The following is a 19,199-nucleotide window of genomic DNA, read 5'->3' on the forward strand; positions in this document are numbered from 1 at the left end:
GTTCCACAAGTACCTGACATGTTCTGCTAGAACATGTGAGAGACACAGAAATCAGCTCCACAAGTACCTGCCATGTTCTGCCATAACATGTGAGAGACACAGACATCAGCTCCACAAGTACCTGACATGTTCTGCTATAACATGGCTGCAGCCTGGAGCTGTTGTATCTCTCCTATACACACACACATGCACACACAGGCTACAGGGGGCGTGGCCACCAGCAAGCACATGGAGCAGCCATTACATGGAGCGGCTGTCAGTCATGCACTGGGGGTGTGGCTGTGCCGCCCCCTCATAAGCTGGACAGCTTGAATATGCTAATGACTCATTGCACATTTCACAGGTCATTTGCATACAGCTTTAGGACCTCATTGCTTAGGTTTACAGGCATGTAGAGGGACAATGAAGGGATAGAGGCAATGCTTTCTAATGGCAGTTTATGAAAATCCATTTCGTTTAGGGGGTTATTTTGCCTGACGGGTTCCCTTTAAGAAGGGCCTGCACCACCAGGTTTAACTTCCATAGTCTGACAGAAATGTGTCACATGCTCTATGTTAAAGGTGGTCCGAAAAAAGAGGGGCCATCTGCACACTACACCTTTATTTAGTGCAGTTTGCACTTTTCTTGGTTAATGTGCCCAATTGCCTTAAGACCAAAAGGGATAAGTGCAGGACAGCGTTAAATGAAATTAAAAGGGAGAAGAGACAAAAAAATAATACTAGTGTCTGGGTATTAGCAAAGACCATGTCATCCAAAAGAAACTCTTTAATGACCATATCCAGGGCCAGGTGCAGGGACAGGCAGTGACCCATTGTAAAGAAAGAGAAATACTGTTAAAAGAAGAGGAAAACAGATGCTAAAGTACTAGTACAGTCATCAGCGGAATAAGGGACATCTAGCAAGTAGTGATGGGAAGTCTGGCTTTTCTTAGGGATACGATCCCTAAGAAGAGCCAGCTCTTTTTGGCTCCTTAACGGCTCCCTATTAAATATACAATAGGGAGCTTCAGTCCAGCCAGTCACCACACTTAAAGGGGGCCTGGTGAGCAGTTTAGAGGCAGGGTTAAGTGAGCCATCAGCTCTTTGTGTCGGCTTGGCGAACAACCCATCACTACTATCAAGGAAGACTGATGAGGAAGATGAAAGGAACCATCCTGCTGTGAAGGCTGACATAGCTTCTCTGTCACTCTACTCCCATAAAGAGCTAATGCGGGAGGATACATCAAGAGATCCTCTATTTCTGGCATAGCCATTACTATGTTCCTGTAGACTAAAATGGCTGCAGATAGTGGACACAAGTCATTTGTCTGTTGCCTGAACCAACTATGATCCTCAGTCTCTGTAACGGGGCACATTTTCTGTGAGTACAGTAGCTTCAGGAGGCTTTGGCCAAGATCCTTTTTGTACGCTGTATATTTTGAAGAGCAATGGTCAAAGCTGTCTAAAATCTAGCAATGACAAGCTGCTTAAACATTGCTCCATCCACAACACTTCCTACATTCTTTGATGTAAGATACATTCTTCGTACATATTTGATATAACTTTACACTCGCTGTCCCAGCAGGGCTAAAAATCCCCTAATTCTTTAAAGAACACCTGCAAGGCTAAATTAGACCCTCACTCTCCAAATACACCCACTAAATACACACTACCACTATATACTAAACCAGGGGTCAGGAACCTTTTTGGCTGAGAGAGCCATGAACGCCACATATTTTAAAATGTTATTCTGTAAGAGCAGTACAATATGCACATGCCCCAATTAGATAGGTAGTCCGAGTGTCATGGGTGCCCATGTGATCTACGACTCGGATCGCAGACACACCTGAGCCCCTCTCCATGGCGGCTCCCCTTTCCGAGCTCACTCAACTCGCCACTTTCCGGCTCCCATCCCGCACTCGCTGGCAGTTTAAAAGGGCCAGTGCGCCACTGATTGGCGCTTCCCACTTCCCAGGTTCCTCTAAAGACCAACAGCTCCCAGCATTCCCTGCCGGATCTTAGTGCTTCATGACTATGAGGAAGCTTTCCACATTGTTTCCTTCCCAAGAGTTGACCTCCCGTTGTGACCCCGGACCTGCTCCTTCGCTGCCAGCCCTGATCTCTTGCTCCATCCCCGACCTTGCATCATTGCCTTGACCGTCTGCCTGTTCTTGACCACGAGACTGCCTAGTGATACTGTACCTCGACCTTGGCTGCCATCGTGGACAAGTTGCGTCTGTGAAACGACCTGGTGGTTCCATCCTGCAAGACCATCCTGCTTTGCGGCTGGCTCTGGTGAAGACCGGGTGCCACTTAGATTCTGGTCCCAGGTGTCTGCTTACAACATTGTCCACGCTGGCCAGGGGGTTCACTACTCCACGTCCTGACTCCCTCCACATGCATCCCAGTAGATATGTAGTCACAGCATTAAAAAAATATTCACTTACCAGTGCTCCCTGCAAGCAGCTCCTCATCGCTCCCACGGTCTTCTCTTTGACCCAGGCTTAGACTATGGTGGCGATGGCACCTGGGTCGTACAAAGCACTTAGGTGGCAGTAACATCGCTGCCTGTGTCCAGTGATCAGTCTAAGAGACACACAGCAGCCATCACTATTTATTAACCCCTTAAGGACTCAGGGTATTTTCGCTAATTTCTCGCTCTCCATCTTCAAAAATCCATAACTTTTTCATTTTTCCGTGTACAGACCTGTGTGAGGGCTTATTTTGTGCGTAACAAATTTTACTTTCCCATGATGTTATTTATTATTCCATGCCATGTAGTGGGAAGCCGCAAAAAAATTCCAAATGTGGAAAAATTGAAAAAAACTGCATGTGCGTCATGTTCTTGTGGGCTCAGTTTTTACAACTTTCACTCTGCGCTCCAAATAACACCTCTACTTTATTCTTTGGTTCGGTACGATCGCGGTGATACCAAATTTATACAGGTTTTATTGCATTTTAATACATTTTCAAAAATTAAACGAATGTGTACAAAAAAGAAAAAAAAAATTTTGCCATCTTCTGACACGAATAACTTTTTCATACTTTGCGGTACGGAGCTGTGTGAGGTCATTTTTTGCAAAATGAGCCGACGTTCTCATTGCTACCGTTTTGAGGACTGTGCGACATTTTGATAATTTTTTATTACATTTTTTATGTCATCTAAAAACTTGTAAAAGTCGCGTTTTGGACATTTGGGCGCCATTTGCTGTTCCGGAGGTCACCGCCGTCAATAACCATTTTTATATTTTGATAGATCGGGCATTTTGGGACGCGGTGATACCTAATGTGTCTGTGATTTTTACTATTTATTATATTTTATATCAGTTCTAGGGAAAAGGGGGTGATTTGAACTTTTAATATTTTAATATTTTTTTACATTTTTTAAACTTTTTTTTTCTTTTTTTCCCCACTATTTCTTAGACCCTCTAGGGTACATTAACCCTAGATGATCTGATCGCTCCTGCCATATACTGCAATACTACTGTATCGCAGTATATGGCATTTCTGCTCACTATACATTACAATGAGCCACAGACTCATTGTAATGCATGTGCAGAAGCCATGTATCCTCGGGTCAAACGAAGACCCGAGGCTACCATGGCAACCGATCGCTGCCCCCCGATGACGTTCGGGGGATCGGCGATTGGAGGTAAGATGGCGGCGCCCAAGCGCCGCCAAATTTAAAGTGCCGCCGGCGACTTTGCCGGCGGCAAAGAAAAAGTTAACGCCCGCGATCGGTGCAAGCACCGACCGCGGGTGATAGCGATGGGTCTTTGCTGCGATATGCAGCAAAGCCCATCTCTGTATGAAGAAGGTTCAGCCCGTGAGCCTTCTTCATACAACCTTCACAGCTCCATGGCGGATATATCCGTCACAGAGCTTGAAGGGGTTAAAGATCTGTCTGAGAGCCAGATGCAGCCAACAAAGGAGCCACATCTGGCTCCCGAGCCATAGGTTCCCTACCCCTGTACTAAACAATCTTATCAGGGTTAGATATATCCCATATACAACCACAGTCACATGATCTGTAGTGACATGGGACCAGTGACATCAGACCTTTGAGATAAGATTTGGAGAAGCAGAGGAGGGTGTGGGTGTAGCCATAATATGGGAGATGGATGTATATGGCTGTATAATGATGTAATCATACTCTGCATTTGAATATTACTCCAGGACAATCAAATACAAGTTATGCAATGATGGGACTACCCAGGGAAAAATAGCAGGTAAGAACTGTGATTAATAGCAGAAGCATGTGGTGTGCTCGGAATGATGGGAAATTTTAGTGTCACAGGTTCTCTTTAAGTATGTAGCAAGGAATGTTTTGGAGTGTGGGAGGAAACCAATGAAAATACGGGAAGAACATACCATACTCCATATAGACTACTAACCACTGAGCCACCCTGCGGCCCACTAGTATTTAGCATCATGTTTTAGACACAATTCATTGAGAGATCTGTGCAGCAGGGCTTATTGGTTCTGCTATTCCACTTTATCTGACACATGCAGTGTGAATATGCAATTATTTCTCCTGTGTACTGCATATAAACAGATGTTGTATATAAATACATTTATAAGGCCAAGTGGTATACAAATAAATTGTTTAGGGAGCGATATAATCAGAGGGGAAGGGGGCTATATAAATGTATATATAAGGCTGCATTCACACTGACGTAGCCAGGCGGGCACACATCGGCGCCCTGGAGAGGAGGAGGGGGTGAGCGCCGCTCATCCCCGCTTCTCTCCAAAGAGGAACATGGCGCATGGTGCTGTATTCCGAGAAAAGATAGGACATGTCCTCTCTTTTCACAGGGTACTGCGGCACCACACTGCTCCTGTAAGGCGCCGTGCGCCCATTGCCGTCTATGGGGGACATATATAGGCCGTATATACGTCCCCCATACGGCAGTGTTGAGCCTTAGAAGTCGCAAAACAGAGCATCCTAGACCCAGACCTGATGAAAAATCTGTTTTCACTGATGGGGCTGAAAAAACAGGTGTGATGTTTTCAAGACAATGTTAAACCTTAATTTTTTGAGCAGACACAGAGACAAAACTCAAGAAAAACGGAGACACAATGGAGACAAAACGTTACGGATGCAAATTGAATCTGAGCCATTGTGAATGAGTCCTAAATCAGCCTCCACATCCAATTACCCCCCTTGATGTTGGATCTAGCTAAAAAATCATAGATTAATAGAGGATCCTGTCATAAATGTAAATTACAATGTATGAGAATTCTCTGAGAAAACTCCCTTTAAAGATATTTACAGTGGAAAACAACTTAGAGGTGTTGTCCATGTAAAAAGGGAATGAGTCACCAGAAAATGACTGAGTGGTCGAACCAGGTTTTCTTGTAAAACACTATTTTGAGGATTTCCTTTTTTAAAAAAAAACATGTCACTAAGCCTAATAGTTTGACACTTAGGGGTTTTTGCAACAGTTATTTCATTTGCATCATACTAAATAATAGGACATAACATCCACTAATGACAATAGATGATGCCAAAGCTCATTTACACCTCATAATTTCTTAAAAACTCTCCAAACTTGTTCAGAACAATGGCCATGAGCGCGCTGTAAAGCATATCCCCAAAAGCTGCAAACAGAACTGAGGCAAGATGGCGACACTCATAGTTATGTCCTGAAAATCTCCAATCAGGGAATTTTATCAGCTTATTTTCAATGGACTTTTCAAACACATAGAGACTTTATTAAGGAGGCATTCATTTCAATAGAACATGAGGACTTGATCACATACTAATCTAATATTTAATATTATTACAAACCATAACAGGAGTGTTAATGAAATAAATGTGTTAAAATGGTCCATTGTTGTTCCTAGACTCCCTCTGAAGTGGGCCACACCCGGCCTGGACTTACAAATACCACAAGATTTCACTTACCAACCAGATGCTAGAAGTTAATGTTACAGAACAACAAATGCCGGGTGAAGCTACTGTCAAGTAACACCCAGATGTTGCACAAGTCATCATGGCTGTATGGCCGCGGTCACATGTACTGCTAGGCGTCCGTTCATAACGCGACGCTAGCGCACAGGGGGAGGTCCTCGGTCTGAACGCACATGCGTTTCCAGAGAAACGCATGCGATCGGCTTAAGAATCGCATGCGTTTCCTTGAAAACGCATGTGCGTTCGGGCCGAGGACCTCCCCCTGTGCGCTAGCGTCGCGTTACGATGGACGCCTAGCGGTACGTGTGAACGCGGCATATGATGCAACAAACTGGTAGTGGTTCATTAGATCAATTTCTGATGACAGGTTCCCTTTAATGTCATTCCATTCGTTCTATAGATCCACAACAAACATTTACCAAGTGTTGTTGGGGGTGTTAAGACTCAACTCCTGTAGATGCTTGTGAATTTGTAGTGTATACTAGTTCCTTGGCTGCTGCCTCACCCATCCAGAGTCCAAAACTGGATCAGATTAATAAATAGTAGAAAATGTGGGAAAGGTGCTTTAGGAGGACGGTTACACAATTCTTTTTCCTAATTGATTGAAGAACAACTTTCCAGGCTCCATTATAGGAGCTCATCGTCTGAAGGTTATCTGACCTGAAGAAGACATCATTCACATATGTTATTGTTCTTTCAATAAAAGTCACTGATACACGCAATTGTGTTGTGATTGTCTATTTATACTTTGTTTGTATGTATCCAGCAAATGATTCCAGCCCTGCTTTACCTAGGACATATCTGTAAAATGCAGAGTAAACCGGCTCACTGGTTTCTAGAACTCATTACAAGCATAAGTCACTACATCATACCTCCCATAATCCGGGTCTAGCCTACCTTTGAAGCCATGTTAATTGAAGCTCTGTCCGGATTCGGAAAAACCGCGGTATTTAAAAAACAAAAATGTGTTGCTTGACACGCACTTACATGCACCAGGAATAAGTTGGTGAACTCCGGCGAACCTTGGCGGACCTCAGTGCAGCAGCGACACCTGGTGGACATTGGGCGCACGACCTTAGTGAATCGCCGGAAGACCCGAATCCGCGACGGAGAACATGCTGCTGGATTGCGACAGGACCGGGTAAGTAAATGGCCCCCAATGTAACAACATGTCAAGACAGAGCATACACTGGCTCAGGTAATACCCCCAAAGAGCCCTACTGGCTTATTAGCATCATTTTAAAAGTTGATTTTAGAAGCAAGGAGCCCATGGATAACAAATATAAGAAGATTACCATATAAGAAGATTATTATGATGGATTTTGATGGTATTATACTTTGTGGGCACACTATGAAATGGGGTTAGGAATGAAAAAAGGAAGGGATTTATAGCCAAACTTTCAATGTTCTGACATTTGAGAGGTATGATGACTTCAGTGCTCTTCAGCTTTACCCATTTTGATTACTATGTTTAACCCTAGAATGCATACCTGGGGCCTCGCAGGCCCGCTCTGTTAGTTTTTTTCTTTTTACTGCAAGATTACTTCAGTTAGAATTCTGAAACTCTAGGTATTCCTCAGTTATATAGTTGTTAGTCATTTCCAGTTGTTCATATATTTTTATGTTACAGGCATTTCGGTATAATAACTCTTTTTTGTGAATACCCCATATTTACATACCTGGGGCCTTTTAGGCCCGTACTAGGTTTACATGTGATCCTAAGTCTTTTTGTCTTTTCTGTTGCTGGGGAAAACCATAGCGGGCAACGGCAGCGCGCGGGGAGAGGAGAAGGAGGTGAGCACAGCTCACCCCCGCCCCTCTCCATAGGGATACATGGCGCACGGCACCGTATTACGGGAAAAGATAGGACATGTCCTATCTTTTTCCTGGGTACGGAGCGGTACGGTGCCGCACATGTGCTGCACTGTACCACTCCCGTAGGCGCCGTTCGCCCATTACCGTCTATGGGGGACGTATCATTATAGTTTACTGACTTCTTAGGGTACAATGGCACAGTCTACATCCAGGGGTTTGACTGACCAAGAAATCAAAGCAATCATTTTTGATAGACAGTCCTGTGTAAAATACTACAATTTCATCTTCCAGATGTTGAATTACAGATAACATGTGAAAGATTTAGCAGTCATTAGTAAATTCGAAAAGGAAACTTTGAAAAGGGATATTCCTGCAGCATGTTTACTGCAACTTTTATATAAAAAAATAAAACTTTTAGACAAAAAAACATTATTATAAAGAGTTATATCAAATGAGTATATTGGGCGTTTTAAGCCCGTTCAGTTACTTTGGTTTTTTTTTTGCACAAAATGTTTTGAATTATTCTTAGGATGTATTCTCACTAGTGCTGGTGTCTGCCAGGAGGTGATCCATAATGGATATGATCTCTTGGTAACTCCAGTTAAGGCTGTTGGAATGCCCGGACTCTACCAGCCTTAGCTGGGGACACCAGGAGGTCCGATCCATTACAGGTCCCCTCCCGGCAGACACCAGCGCTAGTAGGAATGCATCCTTACTTTGCATTTTTCAAATAAACTTTGAAAAGTATTTTTATTTGAGTTATTCCATGTTATTTGCACACAGGCCTAAAATGCCCCAGGTATGTAAAAGTGTAGATTTTTATGGTCATGCATTCTAGGGTTAAAGGAAAACTACCACCAGGATCAGGGAACAAGGCGGCATGGTGGCTTAGTGGATAGCATAACAGCGTTGTAGCCAGTGGCGTAACAACAAACGTAGCAGCCGTAGCGTTTGCTACGGGGCCCATGCTGCACACGGGCCCTGGATGGATGGCAAAACCACATCCACAACCACATCCTCGTGCCAACCCACCAGGATGTCCTCCTATCCACTCGCCCTCCGACATGTCCTTCTGCCCGCCCACGGCTGCCCTGTACCCCTACCCTTCTGCCGTCACACCCACCTGCCGGCATGTCCCCCTACCCGCCTGTCGTCACATCCCCTTGCCACCTGCCGTCATGTACCCCTACACTCCTGCCGGCATGTCCCCCTTCCCGCTTGCCGTCACGTTCTTCTGCCCACCTGCTGGCCTGTCCCCATGACCGCCTGCCGACAAGTCCTTTTGCCGGCCTGAACCGCCCCCTCCCCCTGCCTGCACGTCCCCCTACCTGCCTGCCGTCAAGCACCAGGGGCTCCAGATTCCATAGCTGTCAATCAACTCGTGAAACCCTAAGGCTCATTTGGATAAGATCAAGGGCATAAGAAGATTATAAAATATCCTTATCCTGTCAGAGGAGCACACACCAAAATGTAAATGTGCTTGGTTTACATTCCCTGATTATGAGGGTAGATTTGCTTTAAATGTTTTATATATATTTGTTTTTTATTATATACATTGCTGTGGAACTTATCTTCAGGGATCATTAAAGTCTTATCTTATCTTGTCTTAACTTATATCAGTGGGGTGGATTAGACTACCATGTCTATAATTCCAGTGATGTTGAGCTGTGGTTTATTTATACTTGAAGAAAAATCATCCTAAAAAATATCAGGGAAGCACATTGCACCTAGGAAAAGGACACAAGGAGGAGCAGCTGTGTCGACATCTCAAACCTCTGAACCTTTTTCTGAAATTCCGGCTTCACATAAGGAGGGAGAGATCAGCAGTTTAAAGAAAATCAGTTGTAGAAGGTCTGGGATGCTGGGAATACATAGTAATAGGTAAGGCTACTGAGAACACCCAAAACCTTCTACACTGATTTGATTGGACCCAATTTGAGACACCCGAAAGGGGGCAGCAAAGACACTAGTATAAATCACAAATATAAAAACATTCACACGATTGCGTTTCAACTCTCACTTCCATTAGGCTGTAAAAAAGGGTGGCACCTACTGTGCCTTGCATGTGGTTTCTCTTTTTTCCATTCTATAAACAACCCTTCTAAGCAAAATATGTTAAAGAAATCAGGGACAAAATCATGGTAAGCATGGACAATGTGATGGAATGTACCTTTACTAAAACTACAGAATGTATGTAGGAGGTCAAGAACAGAAAAAAGTAAAGAATTGCCTCAAGTGACCCCAGTTTGTATTATGTCGTAAAACTACAGGCGATCCCAAACTTAAGAAACACCCGACATACAGACAACCCCTAGTTACAAATGGACTGGATGTTGGTAATTTACTGTACTTTAGCCCTAGGCTACAATAAACAGCTATAACAGGTATCACAGGTGTCTGCAATTAAGATTTACTCTTAATTCTGGTTCTTATGACAATTCAACATTTTTAAATTCCAATTGTCACAGAGGCCAAAAAAAATTTGGATGGGGCTACAATTATAAAATATACAGTTCCGACTTACATACAAATTCAACTTAAGAACAAACCTACAGAACCTATCTTGTATGTAACCAGCGGACTGCCTGTACTGGTTGCTCCGAAACTTAGCACTTAGCACTTAGATTACCAAGGTAATTTCGCTTTACTTCCTCCTAAAAATGACATCAGTTTGCTTAAAGGGGTGTTCTGGGAATATGGATGTCTGACACAAAAACCCATGATGCTATAAATAAATAAATGAATACAATAATACTCAATGTCATTAGTCACAAAACGGAGCTTAAATAATTTGATTTTATGATTTACAAAATGTATGGCCTCTCTAAAGTAGGTGGAGTTATCACTAAGATGGCCGCCACTGGAAACTACAAGTTCCATGACCCTTTAGTTCTCAGTAACTCCTCCTACCTTTTATGCTCTGCTCCCAGTGATGATGTAACGTTTTTTCTTGCTCTGTTACCATAGTAATGATGTGTAACTGCCATCACCAAAACACTGGCAATACTGGATGCACTGCAACCAACCGACTGCAGCCAAAATTAGTGGTGATCACATGACCTGCCCAGGCAGGTGCAGGACATGTGATGTGGACATGTGACCAGCGGCCATCTTCTGTCCTGCGCGAAGGAAATTAACGGACTGATTAAAGGGCCAGTAGCATTTTAATTCTTCATTACAGTCTATGTCACCAGCATTTTCTCCTAAGGGGAGCAAAATTTTAAATAACAACTAATTACACATTAGCTTATATTTTGAGTGCCCACTTGTATATGAATTATGCTGATTCCTGGAATACCCCTTTAAGGGCTACTGTCTCTTAAGAACATTTGCTTAGTTACAATGAAGATAGAGCAGCAGCTAGTAGGTGGCACTTTCCTGACTGTGTTGGTTTTATATTCATTCAGGTTGCTATTTCCTTCTACTAATATATCAGTTCTTTTTTTTTAGCATAAACTCAGTTAGAAAATTGTCACTCCTGTCTTTCTTGCAGATGTTTAATCCTATTTTATCTTTCCTTTGGCATATAACTTATGTGGTATATTAGTATAGTATGTGTTAAAGAAAACCTCTTCAAAGTAGACCAGACACATCTACCTTGCCAGCTCCATGGGTTAGTTTATTGTTTCTTTTGTCTTGTAAGTAATTTGCAAATACATTTTCCAGGATGAGATAAGGAGAATAATAGTTCTTATCTACCGTGTAAGGCGGCCTCCTTAAGATCAAGAATGACTATTCCAGAGAGAATAATGACATGATGTGGACTTAAAGCCCAGCCTTTATATCTATTCTATAAGGAACAGATTACCAACTGTAGACCCACATCATGGCATTAAGCTTTCTGAAAAAGTCATGCTTGATGTTAAGAGAGCTGCCTTACAAGGTAGCTAAGAAGATATGTTTTCCTTATGCCATCTTAGTAAATGTATTTGGAGATTTCCCAGAATCCCCCAGTGGAACATCAATGGCTGAAAGTCTCCACACACAAAATTTTACCTGTGTGAAGATAATTTCTCATAAATGTAGTCATATGGTCCCTTAGAAACAAGACTGTGTCCTTGGATACGGCCACTTCTGCTGGAGGGATTGGACAAAGAAACAAAAGGTTTTTGTATATGAAATGTCTGGGAGTTACTGTATGTCCCCCAGCCGTCCTGTGGTAATGAACGCTGAATCCAGGAGGTCAGGCAGGGCTCAACAGCGCATGTCTGGCCACCGCTGCCAAAATGTGAGGTGGTCGTATCCAAGGAAGCTATCTCATTTCTAAGGGACAACATGGCTACATGTATGAGAAATTATCTTCACACAGAAACATTTGAAGAAATGTTTACATATGGCAAATGAATTAAATTAAATGTGAATGCCCAGATGGGAATACCCCTTTAAGTCTCCCTAATTTCCTGGTAATGATGGGAAATCTGGCAACTCTTCTTCTAGATCATTATGCTCAGCTCACTAAAAAGAGACTACTCTTCTGGCTTTGTATCTAATTCTATAGGGAATGGTTATATTTTTGGGGGCATGCTTAAAGGGGGTTTCCCACAAAGACAAGTTAGGCTTTATCCAAGGGATAGGGCCTAATTTGCTGATCAGTGGGGGTCTCAGTGCTGAGACCTCCGCAGATTGCGAAAACGAGGGGTCCGCTCAGCGATCTCCATCAGCTCCATAGAGATTAATGGAAGAGAACGGTCGTGCGCCGTCTGCTCCATTACTCTCATGGAGTGACAAGGGGTCGGTCGGACCCCTCGTGTTCGCGATCTGCGGGGGTCTCAGCAGTGATCAGCAAGTTAGGCCCTATCCCATGGGCATATAAATTTTGTGCTGGCATTTTCTCCTGACCGCACATATATTTGTATATGGATTTATGTATTGTATACATAAATGGTTTTGGCACACAACGCAAAAAAAATTACCAATACCCTGACCAGACATGTGAATAAGGCATTAGCCAGGTTTACACAGTTCCTTTTATAATCTTAGAACTTCATGGGACTTTTACTAGTGTAATAATGAGTAACATTACTACTATGCCTCCAGCTGTAAATTAACAAACAATTCACTAGAAACCTTGTACACCACACATGAAATGTGCTGCAATTATATTAATTATTAGTTATTAAATAAAAATCACCATGTATATGTAGCTTTACAAGTCATCTCTCCACTTTCAGATTTTTTATTAGGTAAGGTAATTCTGTACTACGTTCTCTGTTATAGTGTGACTTGTAACATACCAGAAGCCCTAGATCATTGTCAGAAGTGGCTTACAGAAAGCAGATTGTGCAATGGCATTACCTCACACCAACACACCTTTCTTAGCTTTCCCTAGGAGACATCCACACTGATCATCGCTGACGTTGTGCATAGTTCATTGTACTGTGCTTTAACACAATGCAGAGTTTATCTAAGTTATGTTTTGTAGGTCAGTGGTAACCAGAGAAATAGATTGACGCATTCTCTAGATTCTTCCTACTGAAGCATATATTTATGGTATATTCACTGCAGGTAAATATTAATGTGTGTGGCATATTTACTGCTGTTATGAGTTTTTCTAACCCTTTCAAGACTGTCAGTGGCCCCCATGCACATGTTTTTCTGGGTTTTTGTGTTTCCATTTTCACCCCCTCCTTCCACTTTTATATTGTTATCTGAAGGAAAAATCCTATTCTACTGACACTATTTTATATTTTATATTATAATATATGTGAAAAAAAAAATGATATCCAGTTAAAACAAACCAGTAACATTTGTTACAGCATACAGCTGCCAATACAATGATATTGTGAAAATAATAAAGGTCCAAAAATCTAAAAACTCCCTTTCCATAGCTAAAATGTTGTCGCCTAATCAGTTTGATACAACTACTACAAATACTAAGTTCTAAACACCAAAGGAAGTTATGAGTGTGGAGGTACACATTGTGACATATGTATCTTTCACATCAGTTGCTACCAATAAAAGATTTCATTTAAAAAACTGCACTATCCGCAAACTAAAAAAAAAAAATACACTGTGCATTACAAGGGCAATCACAAATTTGAATTTAGACCCTAAGGTATATTTTGTGAACCTGAACATTTTACAGATGTACATAAACGTGACGTTAAATTAAATCTTAGTATTCCCTATAGGATGGATCCACTGTCCCAAAAGGGAGGAGACTGTGCACGAAAGGTGCAATCCAGAGAAGCTTTCTGGGTTTTCACCATAAACACACACTTTTGAGCATTAATTATAGCCACAATTTCATGTATTTATACTGTTATGTCATGGTTTTAGCTGCATTCCTTCTGTGTGTCTTGTATTAAAACTCTTGTTCTCTGAAAACTAGCCAGACTATGACTAGGGATCTTCAGTGATTTAAAAAGTGGCAATTTCCATCCCTTCTTGGTGCCACCATGTTTTTAACCATGATACAATAAATGGTGTTTTTAACATTTTCTATGGATTCTGTCTACTGCTTGATCACTTTTAAAGGAAAACTACCATTTGATTTGATGCATTATGAAGCAAATATACCTTGAGAATGCTGTAGCTACCCTGATGCAGGATCGTATCTTGGTTAATCCCTGAGCGGAGTGGTTTTGCTGAAAAAACAATTATAACATTCAGGACCTTGGGAAAGCTGGGTCAGCATGGCTCCCTGATCAACACATTACACACGGAGCTTGGAATTACAAATGGGGGTTAGTCAAGAATGACTAATCAAACTGAGCTGGATTACTCATACACAGTAGCTGGGGGATGGTGCAGCAATTGATTATTCTGTCTGGCAGGGAGAAAAGTGATTGCATCATCCTCTCCTGCAGAGAAAAACTCACAGGCTAGGAGAAGCACGGAACCAAGCGCTGAATGAGCCATAGAAGGGGAAGAGCTTCATTATCAAAAGGTTATATCTGTTTTAGCAGCAAAACCACTCAGCACAGGGATTAACCAAGATATGATCCTGCATCATTGTAGCTAGAGCATTCTCAAGGTGTGAAACAAATGAGGAAATGGGGCTGCTCAGCAGATTTGTGAAAAAGAGATAAAAATAAATATAAGTGCATATATTCATCCAGCTACAAGTATATATACAAGTACAAAAAATAGGAAAGTACAAAATATAAACAAGAATTGGTCCCATGTAATTACAGATATAGTTACATGTATAGACAAGTATAGTCCCATATAGATACAAATATGGTTGCAGATATAGACAAATATGGATATATTGAAGAATATACAAATGTGATTTTATATAATTTCAAGATGTTTAATTGTATGAATATTTTATTTCAATTCTTTCCCCTATTCATGGTGATGGAGTTGGAGTTGGAAGGAGTGGGGGTCTGCGTGCTGGAATACAGCCTGACGCATACCCACAAGTCAGTTCCCCTTGGTCCGCAAAGCACATTTCATAAAAAACCAAAGACCTCCATCTCTGCATTCAGACCCTTTGGAATAATTGTTTGAAATTCAAAACTTTTTTTAGATTCTAACGTTTTTGGGTCTCTATTGTGATGTTTACGATAATGGAAAGCTAGAGAGTGATTAGTAAAACCTGCTTTGATGTTTCTGATAAGTTCTCTCACTCTTTCTTTTAGTGGTCTGTAAGTTTGTCCTATGTACTGCAGTTGACATGGGCATTCTAAAAGATAGATAGCGCCCTTTGTATTGCAGGTCAAGAATTCTTGTATTTCTACTTCAAAATTGTTAGTTGTAGATTTTACCCAAGTTGTCTTTTTTGTAAATGTGGTGGTTTTACACCCTAAACAGGCACCACAGCGATAGAACCCCATAAATGTTTGCCATAACATAAATCACAGGACATAAAGTCCTGTTTTAGTTGTGTTGGTTCCTGTTCAAAAGTTTCAACATATTTGCAGTTCCGCCTAACCCGGTGAAACTGTCCATATGGTACATTTAAAAGCCATCTCAGTAGATGGCATCTATCTTGTAAAATATAGCTGTTTCTGGCTGTGGGTTTTCTATAGATGGAACAGGATAATTTATTCCTTGCAATTGAAATGAGCACATCTAGAAATTCAATTTTTTCAGTATCAATATGTGGGGTAAATTTTAAGTTGAAATGATTAATATGTAGAGAATTGATGAATTGGTCTAGTGAGCCCCTTCCAGACCGCCAGATTAGTATGACATCATCAATGTACCACCTCCAGAGCACCAGATCCGCACCGAGTTTGGGCTGGATGGTCTGTAATTCCCAATACGTCAAAAAAAGATTGGCTTAAGGTATGTTTGCTTCATAATGCATCAAATCAAATGGTAGATTTCCTTTAAGATTTATTGTGGATTCAATATTCTAGGATTTGTCCAGGGAAGCAGGAAAATGATTGCAAATGTGGTGTAATTGGCAAAAAAACTGCATTTTTACCATTTTCTAATGGGCATTGTGTTTGCATACCTAACATATAACATTTATTGTTTGAGTTTGTATGATTGCCAAGATACCAAATTTGTAAAGATCGCTTATGTCTACTCACCTGCGCTTCTCTTCATCTTGATCTCGGTGATGTTCTTCTTTAATGAAAGTCTAGGTGCATCTGTACAAAATCCTCAATACAGAACACTTAGAAACACATATAGAGGTTGAGGAGATGTTCAATATTATTGTAGATGGCTACAGAAAAAAAAACAACAATATGAGAACTGCAAATAGGCAACCCCCACCTCCTTATGCAACTTCTTCCACCCTTTCAAAAATCATGGTGGTCCATAACAAAACCATGTCTACAAAAATGGTCAGAACTACAGTTTGTCTAATTCTTTCTGTGACTAGTACACATACCCCTTTACCTCTATAGACTCATGCCCACGGTCGGGAAGTTCACGGGACTATTTCTTATGGCCTGGGAAACTGCAAACATTGGATGTTCCGCGTAGCGCATTTTCGCCGGGTTTCCTGCTGATTTCCATTTTGCGCTGAATAGCCCCGGGATTTTGGCACACGAGATTGGATTTTGGCGCATTGGCGCCAGCTTGCACGCAACACAAATCAAGGGCCGTGGCCACCGGAAAACCCGACGGATTCGGACAACGTGCAGGATTTAACATTTAGAATTGTGCACTAATGCACTAACAAGCACTGGGAAGAAGCAGGTGAACTCGGCGCGGAAGCAACGGATGCAGGAACTCGGGTGCACGATCTTAGTGAATCGCGGCAGACCCGAATCCTCGTCGGACAACACACCACGGGAACGCGACAGGACCGGGTAAGTAAATCTGCTCCATTGTGTGCAGAAAGCCTGAGGCTCCACTGTAGCACAATAAGAGGTCAAACACCTCTCAAAGAGGTGCAAATCCACAAAGATCTGGGAATGCAGATGAACTTCTGTGTCTGGTTACTAATGATGGAGACTTTGGGGGATATTTATCATGCGCCGGTGTATGATAGCCCTGCCGCTGCTCTTGCACAGCCCGATACATCAAGAGGCTTCAGTAGAAATAAACACAGCCGGCGAATTTTACTGTCTGCAGCAAGTTCGCAGGCGTGGGGACAGTAACGCCCCACTGCGGGCGCGTTACCCCCTTCACGCACCACTGGTGTGAAGGTGGTGGATTGGGGAAAATAATCGCAAGTGCTAGCAATAAGCTAGTATTTCAGGGCTACACTGACGTGGCGCAGACACCCTGATAAATATCCCCCTTTGTGCTCATAGGAGAGGTTCTATCCCCCTTTGTGCTGAGTGGAGATGTTCATAAGGGTCCCTTTGCCCAAACACATACCATCAATATTTCAAGGTGCATTTAAATGACCCAACTGTCAAGTTGAGGAGTGCTGATATAATTTGTCAATTTATGCTAATGTGCATTTAATCAGGCCAACACAACATTCCTCCCGAATGCAGAACTACAGATTTACGACAGGATATCCTTGTTTGTGCAGGAAATTGTGTTACCAAATAATCCTGGATTTTTATGCTGCTTAAAATATTTATTGAGAGAAAGCCGTCCTTTGAACACTTTTTTCCAATAATTGGCCTGATAATATGGTTGTGTAAATGATGCTTAAATCTTGGAGATCCTTTTAATCCACATAACAATTTAATGGATACCTAATTACTGAAACATAGCTCCCTTAGTAAGCCACTTACCTTAATGGTATAGAAACTGGACTTTCAAATGCTTTATGCCATGCAAGATAAATTGGTGGAGCATCATCCATCTGTTTCAATCTTATGAGACTAAAAAGTATAGCACCTAATAGAATCAACAAGAACGGCTGAATTCTACATAACTTGAAGTAAGGAATCATGGAGATTTGCCAATCCATGCCACAGCCCTTTTTCCATTATTTACTTCTTGCCTTCTAAAAGCCATAGGTTTTTAAGTTTTGCATTCACAGAGTTGCAGGGCTTGCATTTTGTGGGACAAATTGTACTTTCTAATGTCACTGTTTAACACGCCGTGCAGTGTACTGAAAGAAAGCTGGAAGAAAATTCAAAATGGGTTAAAAAAAACCTAGCATTGTCATTTTCTTACAGGTTTTTTTTTTTTACAGCGTTTACCACAGTTACTATACCCATTTCTATATGTCAGTATGATCACAACAATACTACTTTGAGTTGTAAATACTTTGAGGTTAAAAAGTCCAAAAAATGGTAGAAATTAAAACGCCATAATGTCCTTAAAAATATCCTTAATGACTCCAACAACTCTTTATGCCGAAATGCAAAAAAAGTTATGTACAAAAGGTTTTATTTTTTTAATACATTTATTAAAACCTAATTAAAATCCCAGTGCATGTTGAAATACATCAAAACAGTGCACACAGTGATCTTGCATAAATGCATGTAATTTCCACTGTATTTGAAATGATTTTCCCCGTTACACGTACACGGCATGGAATTTTGAAAAGCTTCAATCGGAAGGACAAATTTTTATGCAGAAAATAAGATGCTCAGTGATTAAAAATCCCCTACTATTTTCTGCAGTTATTCTCATAGTAGTTTTACCCAGTAAACTCTATGCATTTATATCACCAAAATGCCACAATATTGAACACATTTAATACAGTTGGCTGTGTAGTGACCCAGTTGGCCGGCATGTGACAGCAATGCACCTGATCAGTGAATACGGCACAGGCACTGCTAGAGACTTACATTGGGGCACATTTACTAAGGGCTGTGGGCCAGGTTTCTGTCTGACTTTGCACATCCGTTTAGGTACAAACTGCTTGCACATGAATTTGTCTGCTTTCACGCGACACAAATGGGGTGGGGGAGTGTCGGACAATCCGACGAATTTGGATTACGCGTGGGATTTAACATTAAGGCTAAATTCACACTGCCGTGAGCCCGCCGCACCGTAGTACGGCGGGCTCACGGCAGCGCGGGGAGAGGAGGAGGAGGTGAGCGCAGCTCACCCCCGCCCCTCTCCATAGAAACTAAAGGCGCACGGCGCCGTAATACGGGGAAAGATAGGACAGGTCCTATCTTTCCCCGGGCTACGGAGCGGTACGGTGCCGCACGTGTGCTGCACCGTACCGC

The 19,199-nt window shown here is 41.9% G+C and overlaps 1 long non-coding RNA gene across 1 annotated transcript; it reads right to left on the minus strand.

Moving 5' to 3' along the window:
* Positions 1–6,246: 6,246 nt before the first annotated feature.
* Positions 6,247–18,247, minus strand: LOC140134011 (uncharacterized). The gene is made up of 3 exons (XR_011856021.1): positions 17,805–18,247; positions 16,194–16,330; positions 6,247–6,552 (listed from the first exon to the last, which is right to left on the minus strand). It is a non-coding gene; the product is annotated as an uncharacterized lncRNA (long non-coding RNA).
* Between the last annotated feature and the right edge of the window lie 952 nt (positions 18,248–19,199).

This window comes from Engystomops pustulosus, chromosome 5 (genome assembly GCF_040894005.1).
Source record: "Engystomops pustulosus chromosome 5, aEngPut4.maternal, whole genome shotgun sequence".
NCBI classification, from domain to species: Eukaryota; Metazoa; Chordata; class Amphibia; order Anura; family Leptodactylidae; genus Engystomops; species Engystomops pustulosus.